The sequence below is a fragment of the Nyctereutes procyonoides genome, unplaced genomic scaffold (genome assembly GCF_905146905.1).
Source record: "Nyctereutes procyonoides isolate TBG_1078 unplaced genomic scaffold, NYPRO_anot_genome, whole genome shotgun sequence".
Taxonomy (NCBI): Eukaryota; Metazoa; Chordata; class Mammalia; order Carnivora; family Canidae; genus Nyctereutes; species Nyctereutes procyonoides.
The window spans coordinates 31,216,895-31,227,444 of NW_026575126.1; the positions used below are offsets into that span (position 1 = coordinate 31,216,895).

Below are 10,550 nucleotides of genomic sequence, written 5' to 3' on the forward strand. Positions count from 1 at the left end.
TTTGTACACACCCTGGGAAATTTTTTCCATACCCTGGGTTTCCAGTGGTTCTTACCCAAACTTGAACACCAACCTACACTTCTCTGAGCTGTAGTCTCCTATATTTGCTGCCTACTAGGTATCTCCTCCTGTGGGAGCTCCAAAGTCCACATGTACCAATCTTATTTATTTTCCTATCATCCCTATCTTAATAAATCGCTTCATGATTAAGACATTCATCTGAGCCTAATATCTAAGAGTTAATTTGAGTTTCCCACTTTTTTTACTTCCTTCACCATGAAGGTATTTTTACTGACTGACTTCCTTAAGTAATAGGAACATTAATGGATTTATGATTGCACTCATCAATCCATGATTTTTACTACATCTGGTTGTCATGACTTGCATCTTTATGTACAAAGTAATATTTTGCAGTAGGTAATTTTTCTTTCTTTTTTATATATTTTTAAATTTTGGTTACGCTCAGTGCATTAAACAAATCTATTACTCTAAATTTCTAAATTAGACCTTTCATGTAGCATCATTAAGTTCTTTGTTTTATTTCATTTCTTGATTGACTATCTTTTATCAAGTGTATATTTTCAAGACTGACTCATTATTTCTCAATATTTTATATATTCCCGAGTTTGAGAATGTTATTGTGTGTGTGTGTGTTTATTTGGTTTTACACAATATTATTACTTGTGTGGGTTTATATATGCACCAAAGAGGTCATAATACAGAACAGTCCCATCATCTAAAGGATTCTTTATGTTCTTTTATCATTACACACACATGCCTTCCACCCTTCTCTGTCTTCCTGTTGTTCTTAAGCCCTACCAATCATTGACTAGTTTTTCATTTCTATAATTCTGTCATTTCAAATATATTATATAAATTGAATTATACACTATGTAAATTTTTGTTTTGTTTTGTTTTTACTCAGAATAATTCCCTTGAGATTCACCCAAATTGTTTTATGTATCAATAATTTATTACTTTTCATTGCTGGGCAATATTTCATGATATAGATATATACTATATATTTTTATAATCAGAAACTTTAAGATATAGCAGATTTTCTTGTTGTACTATGAAGGAAAATCACCAAAAAATAAAATGGAATGTCAATCATGTAAAATTAATTTTTAAATTAAAAATAGTGCATTTATAATGAAGGATGGCAGTATTACATTTAAAACCCTAGCTTTCAAATTTTAAACAATTTAACACTTCTTCCCCCAAAACAGTATGAGCCCAATATAAACACAAAGATAAATTTCATTTCTTTTTTTTTTTCATTATAATAAATAGTGAAATTCAGGTAAGAATACTGTGCTATTTTTCTAATTTTATGTAACAAGTTACCAAAACTTGGCATTTTGAAAAAATACTCTTTTATTATCACATAATTCTATTGGTGAGAAGTTCAAGTAGCCTCTCTTGGGTTCTCTCTTGCAAAGTGTTACAAAAACAAAATCAAAGTGTCCACTGGGCTGGGCTTTTTTCTGGAGACCCAGGTGAAGAATCCACTTCTCAGCTCACTCAGGTTGCTGGCAGGATCATTTCCTTGTGGTTGTAGAACTGAGATCCTATATCCTTGATAGCTACCAGACAGGTTCCACTGTTTTTCCCAAGGCAGCTCCATTTCACCTTGCATGGCCCCTTACATCTTTGAAGTTGCATTGGCTCATTGTGTCCTTCTCACTCTTTGAGTCACTCTTTCTCTTTTGCTATCAGACTAAGAAAATTTTGCTTTTAAAGGGACTCAAGGGTGCCTGGGTGGCTCACTTGCATAGGCATCTGACTTGATTTCAGCTCAGTTCTTGATATCACAGTTGTGGGATGGCCCGTGTTTTGCTCCATGCTGGATGTAGGTCCTGCTTAAGATTCTCTCTCTGCTTCTTCCCTCTCCCCACTCATATGCATGCATGTGCATGCTCCCTCTCTCTAAAAAATAATAATAATAGTAGTAGTAGTAGTAATAGTAATAATATAGGACCCGAAATCAGGTTCTGTTTATGGATCCTAACTGACAATGGGCCTAGCAGATTCCTTATACTGAGTGGGACTGTTCACAAATTTTGCTTTGGTAGGCCTGGGCCCCTGAGATATCTGCTGGGCTGTTAAGGAGTGATTCTGTCTTGTGAACTTATAAAATGGATCTGAGTTTCAGGACAATCAGCTGCATCTTATATGAAATGCAAGGCAATCTTTAAAAATCCTCAGAAATTTTCTGGGAAAATAAAAAAGGAAGTGGAACAGGAATATAGTCTTAGAGTTCTGTGACAGTCAGGGCTACATGGGAGGGACATTTGTGAGAGGCAGCCATATTGGCCATTGCCCTTGCCATACCCTTCAGAATGTATCCCGGATGTGTGTGTGGTAAACACAAAATGGATAAGTCTACTGGGAAGGGAAGACAACTCCTGGAAATGCAACAGTTAAACAGTAAGACATCTGAGTAGCTATAGCAAGAGGCATATGCTTAGTTATTTTACTTAAGAAATGGAATATCGACTCTGTTTTTCACACTGTAGAAAGAATTTGAATCTCTTTATAGTCGAGAGAGTCCTCTAATCAAAAAGTAAGCAGGGTAAGATTCTTGTTGTCCCCACTGTGGAAGACAAAATCAGAAGCAGCTGTATGAGGATCATAGACATATAATGAATCAGCAGGGTCAAGCATATAGGAAGAAAGTCATTTCTGGATAAAAAGAAATGGGCAGTATATCTTAGAGTAGATGTAGAATAAATGAATCTTTCTGAAATTACAAGTAATAAATAGTCTGACTCTATTTTCAGCAAACATTTAGATGGAGCTAAGAATTTTTCATTAAATATAAGGATCATAATGCATAGAAATGCTTACCTCACTTCCCTAGTAGAGAAAAGTATTAGGATAAGAAAATAAATTCAAAATATCTAGACAATATAAATGAGAAATTAAGATTTAGTAAATAGAGAAACTCTTTAAGTTCACCTTGCTAAAACTTTTAAGCAATTCTTGAGGGAATTGAAGAGAGAGAACACAAGAATACCAGTTTTAACTTACTGTTTTAAAAAAATAATTTGTTTAAATTAACTATATAATGACTATAGCAGGTATTAGTCATTCCCAACTCTCCTAAAGCACCCATGTATGTCTTGACATTAAATAAAGCTATGTTTTTAAAGATTTTTATTGATTTATTCATGAGAGACATAAAGAGAGAGAGGCAGAGACATAGGCAGAGGGAGAAGCAGGCTCCATGCAAGGAGCCTGATGTGGGACTCAATCCCGGATCCCGGGATAACACCCTGAGCCAAAGGCAGACACTCAACCACTGAGCCACTCAGGCATCCCTAAATAAAGCTAATTAAGAGTCAGAGCCATCCTGGAACCACCTCTGTGCCATGTTTTTCCCAACCATGATCCAGCGTGTAAGGAAGCATTTGAGACCACTGAAATTTGTACACTTCTTCCTAGAGGATTTCAGAAGAGGCGATCAGGATAACTTATAATTTGCTTCATATCCTTGTTTGTTTCACTAAAAGAGGAAAGCCATCTGTGTCTTTACCAGGTTCCAGAAATAAGATGGAAACCACACCAATTATTTGAAAAATGGAAATTCAGTATGAAGGATTGTTAACCTTCATATACAAAGTTGTTAATGAGATAACTAAAAAGGTGAAAACAGAAAAGAAAAGTAACAATTGTAGGAACAGTTATTAACCCTGGCAAAGAGAAAGGGTTGGGATTGCTCCTGGTAATTGAGATCAATTTTCTCATCTCTAAAATGAGGCTGTTGGACCAAATTGTCTCTAATATCCTATGGCTAATATTCCTCACAATCTGTGCCTTAAAATTCTGTGATTATATAAATCATGCTTAATTAACCCTTAAATAGGATTGTGCTTATATTTCAGTTAAAAAAATAAGCACTGGCATATTAGGATAATGCTATACAATGTATAGAATAAACTCCAAATTATAATGACCCAACCATCATCGAGTCTTATTTTTTGTTCACTTAAAAGCCACAGAAAGATGACCCTGATTATTGGGAGATTCTCCTCTACTCAGTGACTTAGAGACACAGGGACCAAGGTCCTTCCATCTGTGAGTCCCCTATTACATCAATTATTATGTTCATCTAAATCAAAATGGAAGGAGAAATAATACATAGGGTTTACACATGGGAAGTTTTTATGATCATGCCTTGAAATGGTCTCATTGTTTCCACTCACATTCTATTGGTGAGAACTCAGTCATTGTCAAGCCCAGTTGGAAGTAAGGTAGGAATATTTAATCTTGCTGTATCCCCAGTAGGAAAAGAAAGATGTTTGGTAACCAGCTAATAATCTCTGCGACAGCTTGCCTTATGAAAAAAAATCCAAAGAAGCAACATTTTGGAGTCTAAACTTTGCAGTATGAGCTGCTTAATTAATCTGTGTTTAATTAAAAAAAAACATATCCAAATTACTTTCTTTTTCAATAAATTGATTATTACCCATCTTAATAACTTTCTTTAGAAGTCAATATGTTACTTAAAAATAAAATACTACATATTAACTAATTTTATCTTTTATTCCAAAACAAAATGCCCTTTTTAGTACTAAGTTACTGCAATATGCTGAAATATTCTATTTATAGATTCATGTCTCCCACTGCAATCTATCTATCTATCTATCTATCTATCTATCTATCTATCTATCTATTTATTTATAATGCATAATGGGGAGGGGCAGAGAGAGAGGGAGAAAGAATCTAAAGCAGGCTCCATGCTCAGTGCTGAACTCAGCATGGGGCTCAATCTCATGACTCTGAACTCATGGCTTGAGTCAAAGATTCAGATGCTTAACCAAATGAGCCATCCAGGCACCCCATCTCCCACTTCAGTTTAAACCATTCCTGTGCAGGAACTATATAATTTTCATTTTATGTACTCTTAGCACCAAACTGTTAAAAAAGAAGTGACCTCAAATGAAAACGAAGTGTTTTAAATCTTCTCATTTCTACACCTTATTGAACAGGTTTAAGGTTGTTAGTGCTATACAAACTTTTTTGTTGTCATTTGTTTTTGTTTTTTCTGTGGTTGTTTTTATGAGCAGCATGAAATTAAGTAGTCTTGGAAGCTACTATGGAAGAAAAACAGGACTGAGAATACACTTGTGGAAAATGTTTTCTTTCCCTAACCAAAGCCTGAACCCATCACTAGAATTAATACAGTACTTGCCCTCAGGCTCCTACCCCATTGTGATAGCTAGTTTTATGTGTCAACTTGACTGAGCTAAGGGATACTCAGACAGCCAGTAAAACATTATTTCTGTGTGTACCTGTGATAGTTTTTCTGGAAGAGATTAACTTTGAATTGGTGAACTGAGTAAAGTAGATGACCCTCTCCAATATGGGTGTGTGTCACCCAACTTTTTGAGAGTCTGAATAGAACCAAAAAACAAATGAACAAATAGAACAAAAAGACAACAAAGGGGCAAATTCCCTCTCTGTTTGAGCTGAGACATTCATATCCTTCTTCCCTTAGACATTGGTGCTCCTAGTTCTCAGGCCTTTGGACACAGATTGAGATTTATGCAATAGGCTCCCCTGGTTCTCAAGCCTTCAGATAGACTTAGACTGAATGATAGATACTGGCTCTCCTGGTTCTCCAGTTTGTAGACTGGGGAACTCTGGGACCTCTTGGTCTTCATGATCACATAAGCCAATTCCTATAATAAGATTTTATATATCTATATCTATATATCTATATCTATATCTATATCTATATCTATATCCTATAGTTCTGTTTCTTTGGACAACCCACAGTAATATATCCATCCTTGGTATGAAGAAGTGTTAACTCTCAGGAGTCACAAATGGCTTCACTAAAACTTATAAACTTCATTAACAGAGATGAATAAACATATCTAGTAGGTTGGTTCCTTCCCAAATAGAGATCAAAAGTAAACCCACTAATAACTGTTTCTGAGACCTCACCTTGACCCATTGTCTAGGGTCAAAAGAAGATCAGGAGTTCTACTTCCAGTGAAGGTGAATTAATGAGGTGCCAGACATTAGCAGCCAGCAGGCTATGACCCTTGAAAAGAGGTATAGACCATGGGTGTCTCCTAAGGATGATGATAAGGAGCAGCCATTGCAGGCTAAGGTGGTAAAGGCAAAGTACAGAGGCTTGAAGGATGGTTTCTCTCTAGAAGCTGTACTGATTGAGCAGAAAACTATTTTTGGCCTCAATCTCTTCATCTGTAAGATAAGAAGTTTAGACTAAATGAATTCTAAGGTACCTTCAGTTCTAAATTCTAATACGCATAGTGGTTATGAGCTTTTACCCTGGAGAGAGAAGACCTGGAGCTGAATATTGACTCTGACTCTGTAAGCATGAGTGAGTGATTTAATCCCCCTAAATATTAATGCTCTTATTAACAAGATGGACATAATATAGTGCTTTCCTTATAAGTTAGCATACTGTCTCACCTATAATAATAGCTGAATGAATGTAGTTATTAAAATTTGTATTACTAGATATCAATCTCTCCAAAAGTAATACTTTTCAAATACCTCATTTACGTAAAATCTAAAAATCAATAGGGTTGCTATGAGAGTTAAAGGACATGATGCTTATGGAATTCTGTATAAAATAAAGAATAGACACTGTTATTAATTGCAAATTATTTATCCTTCAAGAAAATGGCCTTAATTAGTAACCATAATTTTAATCATTGTTTTCTGCTCACCCCATATATATGTTATGTGTCATAGGGAGGGGTTTCATAAAAATCTAATCTAACAGTTTGACCCAAAACCATGAAATAATTTTTTTTTCTTTACTAGAATCAGAGACAGGGATCAATTGGGAGATACAAGTGAATTACAGTCTTTCCTTCATACAGGTGAAAGTTTAGATTCTAAAATATATAGTCTTGGAAATAACAAGAAACACTGCAAAATAGGGGGGAAAGCTGAGGGGGCCTGTTAGGATAAGTAATACGTCCATAGTTGTAAATTTTAGCAGTGCTACAATGAAGTGAGGTGGGGGGAGGGAGGAGTGGTGGAAGTTGGGAGGTCCTGGGAACCCCTGACCACAAAAAAGAGTAGAAATAAAGGGCAAGACATGTTGAAGGAAACTTCTTAAAGTAATATAAGTGATTTTTAGGCTGGAAACTTAAATGTTAAATTAAATGAAATCAAGTTCCCAAACTCATGACCATGAAAAATAAGTGGAGTTTTAGGGAAATCCTTTGTGGGAAAGGTAAAAATGAGATTGATAGACCACTGCTGCACATATGAATGGGCAGAGGAAAATAAGCTTTGGTCAATGTTGTTTCTTACCAAGAATTAAATATGTGCTTCAGCAAAGTTTTACCTCTGAAACACTAAACTTGCAACTTTTAGTTTTCCTGTTGTCACATTACAATAAATATTCACCAAACAGGAAATTAAAAAGAGATATTCTGTATGAATTGAATTGTACTTTCAAATCCCTGTTTTTGATACCCAGATGTATCTAATTTTGTTGAAGGTACCAGGTACTCTGAAGTTAGATTTCACAGGAAGTTGAGATTCTCCTTTCTTTCTTGAACTCAGTGAAATCCTTCAGCAGTATAAATCCCTTTGAAGTCAGGTCGATATGCCAATGTTGAATCAAATTTTGTGAACTTCAAAGCTCACTCTGTTGTGGAAGATAGCCTGGTGAGGCTAGATATTGCAAAAAGAAATAAGAATATTACTTGAACATTTTAACTAAGTTGGTTTCTAAAATAGTATTGAGGTTTCTTAGTCTGTGAATATTCATCTTCTCTATACACTTAAAATATTTAATACTATAGTATTATTACTATCATATTCCAAAAATTTTTTTTGCCATAGAAGTCTGATGAACTTTCTTTAGATGGGAATTTTACTTTCCTTTTATCTTACGTGAAGGAGGTGTGGGAAGAGCGTAGAATTTAGAATCTTAGAAGCTTCATGAAGACTTCATCTGTGTGTCCTTGGGTAAATTGTATTCAAAAGTTAATTTTAAAAAATTATATCATACAATTTTTATAAAAATATATAATAATGTATGCCTAAGTGCTTAACATTCAATTACAGTAAATTTAAAGCATTTGAGTAGAGTTGATTTCCTTTATTCCCCATGAAACACTAAAAATTTTCAAGGCCATGAATGTTCAGATCAAATTATTTGATTAATCACTCAAAGTGGTGAATATGTGGGCAACATCTCCCTGTTTTGTTAGAATGAGATACTGCTGTATTAAAATGCTATTATAGAGCCTTCTTCAAACAAATCAAAAGAAATTTTAAAAACTGGCATTAAGCCTTCCAATACCACTTGAGAGCAAACACTTGTTATTTAATTAAATGACCAGATGTGTTCTTTATCAAATAATATTGAGAGTCAATTCTGTACTAGGCACTATTTTCATTAAAAAAAAATGCAATAGCTCCTCCTGTGCACCTAGTTAGCTATGGTAGATGTGAAGATCCTGAATCACAAAGCCAAGGTGACCAAGCCCCGGCAGCACTGGTGGTCAACATCAGTGCAGCCCAGGGGCTGTAGGATGTGCTGAGGACCAACTTGGAGCCCAAGGGCACCATGAGGATGCTTGTTTCTGGTGCTGGAGACATCAAGCTAACTAAATATGGTAATGTGCTGCTTCGTGAAATGCAAATTCAACACACAACAGCCACCGCCACCATATAAGCCAAAGTAACTGCCCAGTATGGCGTTATAACTGGTGATGGTATCATGTCCAATGTCCCTACCATTGGAGAGCTGCTGAAACAGGCTCCCTACATTTCTGAAGTTCTTCATCCCGAATAATAACAGGATTTGAAGCTGCAAAGGAAAAGGAACTTTAGTTTTTTGGAAAAAGTCAAAGTAAGCAAAGAAATGGACAGGGAAACACTTATAGATGTGGCCAGAACATTTCTTCACACTAACATTCATGCTGAACTTGCTGATGTTTTTTGTCTGTTGTTTGTTCTTGTTGATGCCTTCAGAGTCTGTTGTGGACTCCACTTTTGCCATTATTGACTTCTTTGTGGTTGAGATCATGGAGATGAAACATAAATCTGAAACTGATACAAGCTTAATCAGAAGTCTTGTTTGGGACCATGAGGCACAGCATCATGATATGAAAAATAGAGAGTTGAAGATGCATACATCCTCATAGGCAATGTGTCATTAGTGATATGAAAAAGCAAGAAGGGTCTTCTGTTTTTTTTTTTTTTACAAGAGTGCACAAGAGAGAGAAAAAATTGTAAAATCTGAAAGAAAATCCATTGAAGACAGAGTTAAAAAAATGATAGAAATGAAAATGAAAGTCTGTGGTGATTCAGATAAAGTATTTGTTGTTATTAATCAAAAGGGAACTAACAGCTTTTCCTTATGCTCTTGCAAAAGAAGGCATAGTAGCTCTGAGTAGAGCTAAAGAAAGAACCATAGAAAGGCTGACTTGCTTGTGGTGGAGTAGCTCTAAATTCCTTTGGTGACCTAAATTCTGATTGTTCCAGACATACAAGACTTGGTTATGAGTATACATTGAGAGAAATAAATTCACCTTTATTGAGAAATGTAACAATCCTCACACTCTGTCACATTATTGGTCAAAGTGCCAAATAAGTACACCCTCATTCATATCAAAGATGGAATAAGAGGGGTGCCTGGGTGGCTCAGTTGATTAAGAGTCCAACTCTTGATTTCAGCTCAGGTCCTGATCTCAGTGTCCTGAGATCAAGCCCTGTGTCTAGCTCCATGCTCAGTGGGAAGTGCTTCAGGATTTGCTCTCTCTTTCTGCCCCTCACCCTACAAACTCACTCTTTCTCCATCTAAAATAAATAATTAAATCTTTAAAAAGATGCAATATGAGATGGTTTGCAAGATGTTAAAAATACTATTGATGATAGCTATATAGTTCCAGGGGGTGGGGCATGGGGCAGTGGAGGTGGCAGTGGAGAAACCTTGATTAAATATAAGCCATGTGTAAAGGGCAGGGCTCAACTTGGAGTTCAAGCACTTGTTTATTTTCCCATGGTTCTTGCTTAGAACTCTGGTTTTGACCTTCAGGAAAGACAAAAGTTCAAGCAGAACATTCAGAATCAGATCAATCTGTGGTTGTGGACTTGAACACAGGTGAGCCAATGGTATAGCAGCAGACATGGGCATATGGGATAACCACTGTGTGAAGAAACTGCTTCTTCACTCCTGCACTGTGATTGCCACCACTGTTCTCCTAGTTGACGAGATCACATGAGCTGGAATGTGTTCTCTAAAAGGTTGAATTGATGCTTCCCCTGTGTCATCTGAGTCATGAAGACTGTACAGTGATCGTAAGAATATAGCTATGGAATTTTTTTAAGTTTCAAATAATTTTCAAAGGGATTTTTCTCTCTCTCTTTATCTATCTATCTCTATAACATATATATATATATAGAGAACACACACACACACGCACACACACATATATATGAGAACACACACATTCTGAAGTTCTGAAATTATAATTACAGTATTTTTAAAAATTGCACTACAGTATCCACACATTAAGCAGTCTGTTTTTACCCAATGAACA

At 35.7% G+C, this 10,550-nt stretch overlaps 1 pseudogene; it reads left to right on the plus strand.

The window, feature by feature from the left end:
• The first annotated feature begins 8,444 nt into the window (after positions 1–8,444).
• On the plus strand, positions 8,445–10,259 carry LOC129520122 (T-complex protein 1 subunit zeta-like; annotated as a pseudogene).
• Positions 10,260–10,550: the final 291 nt, after the last annotated feature.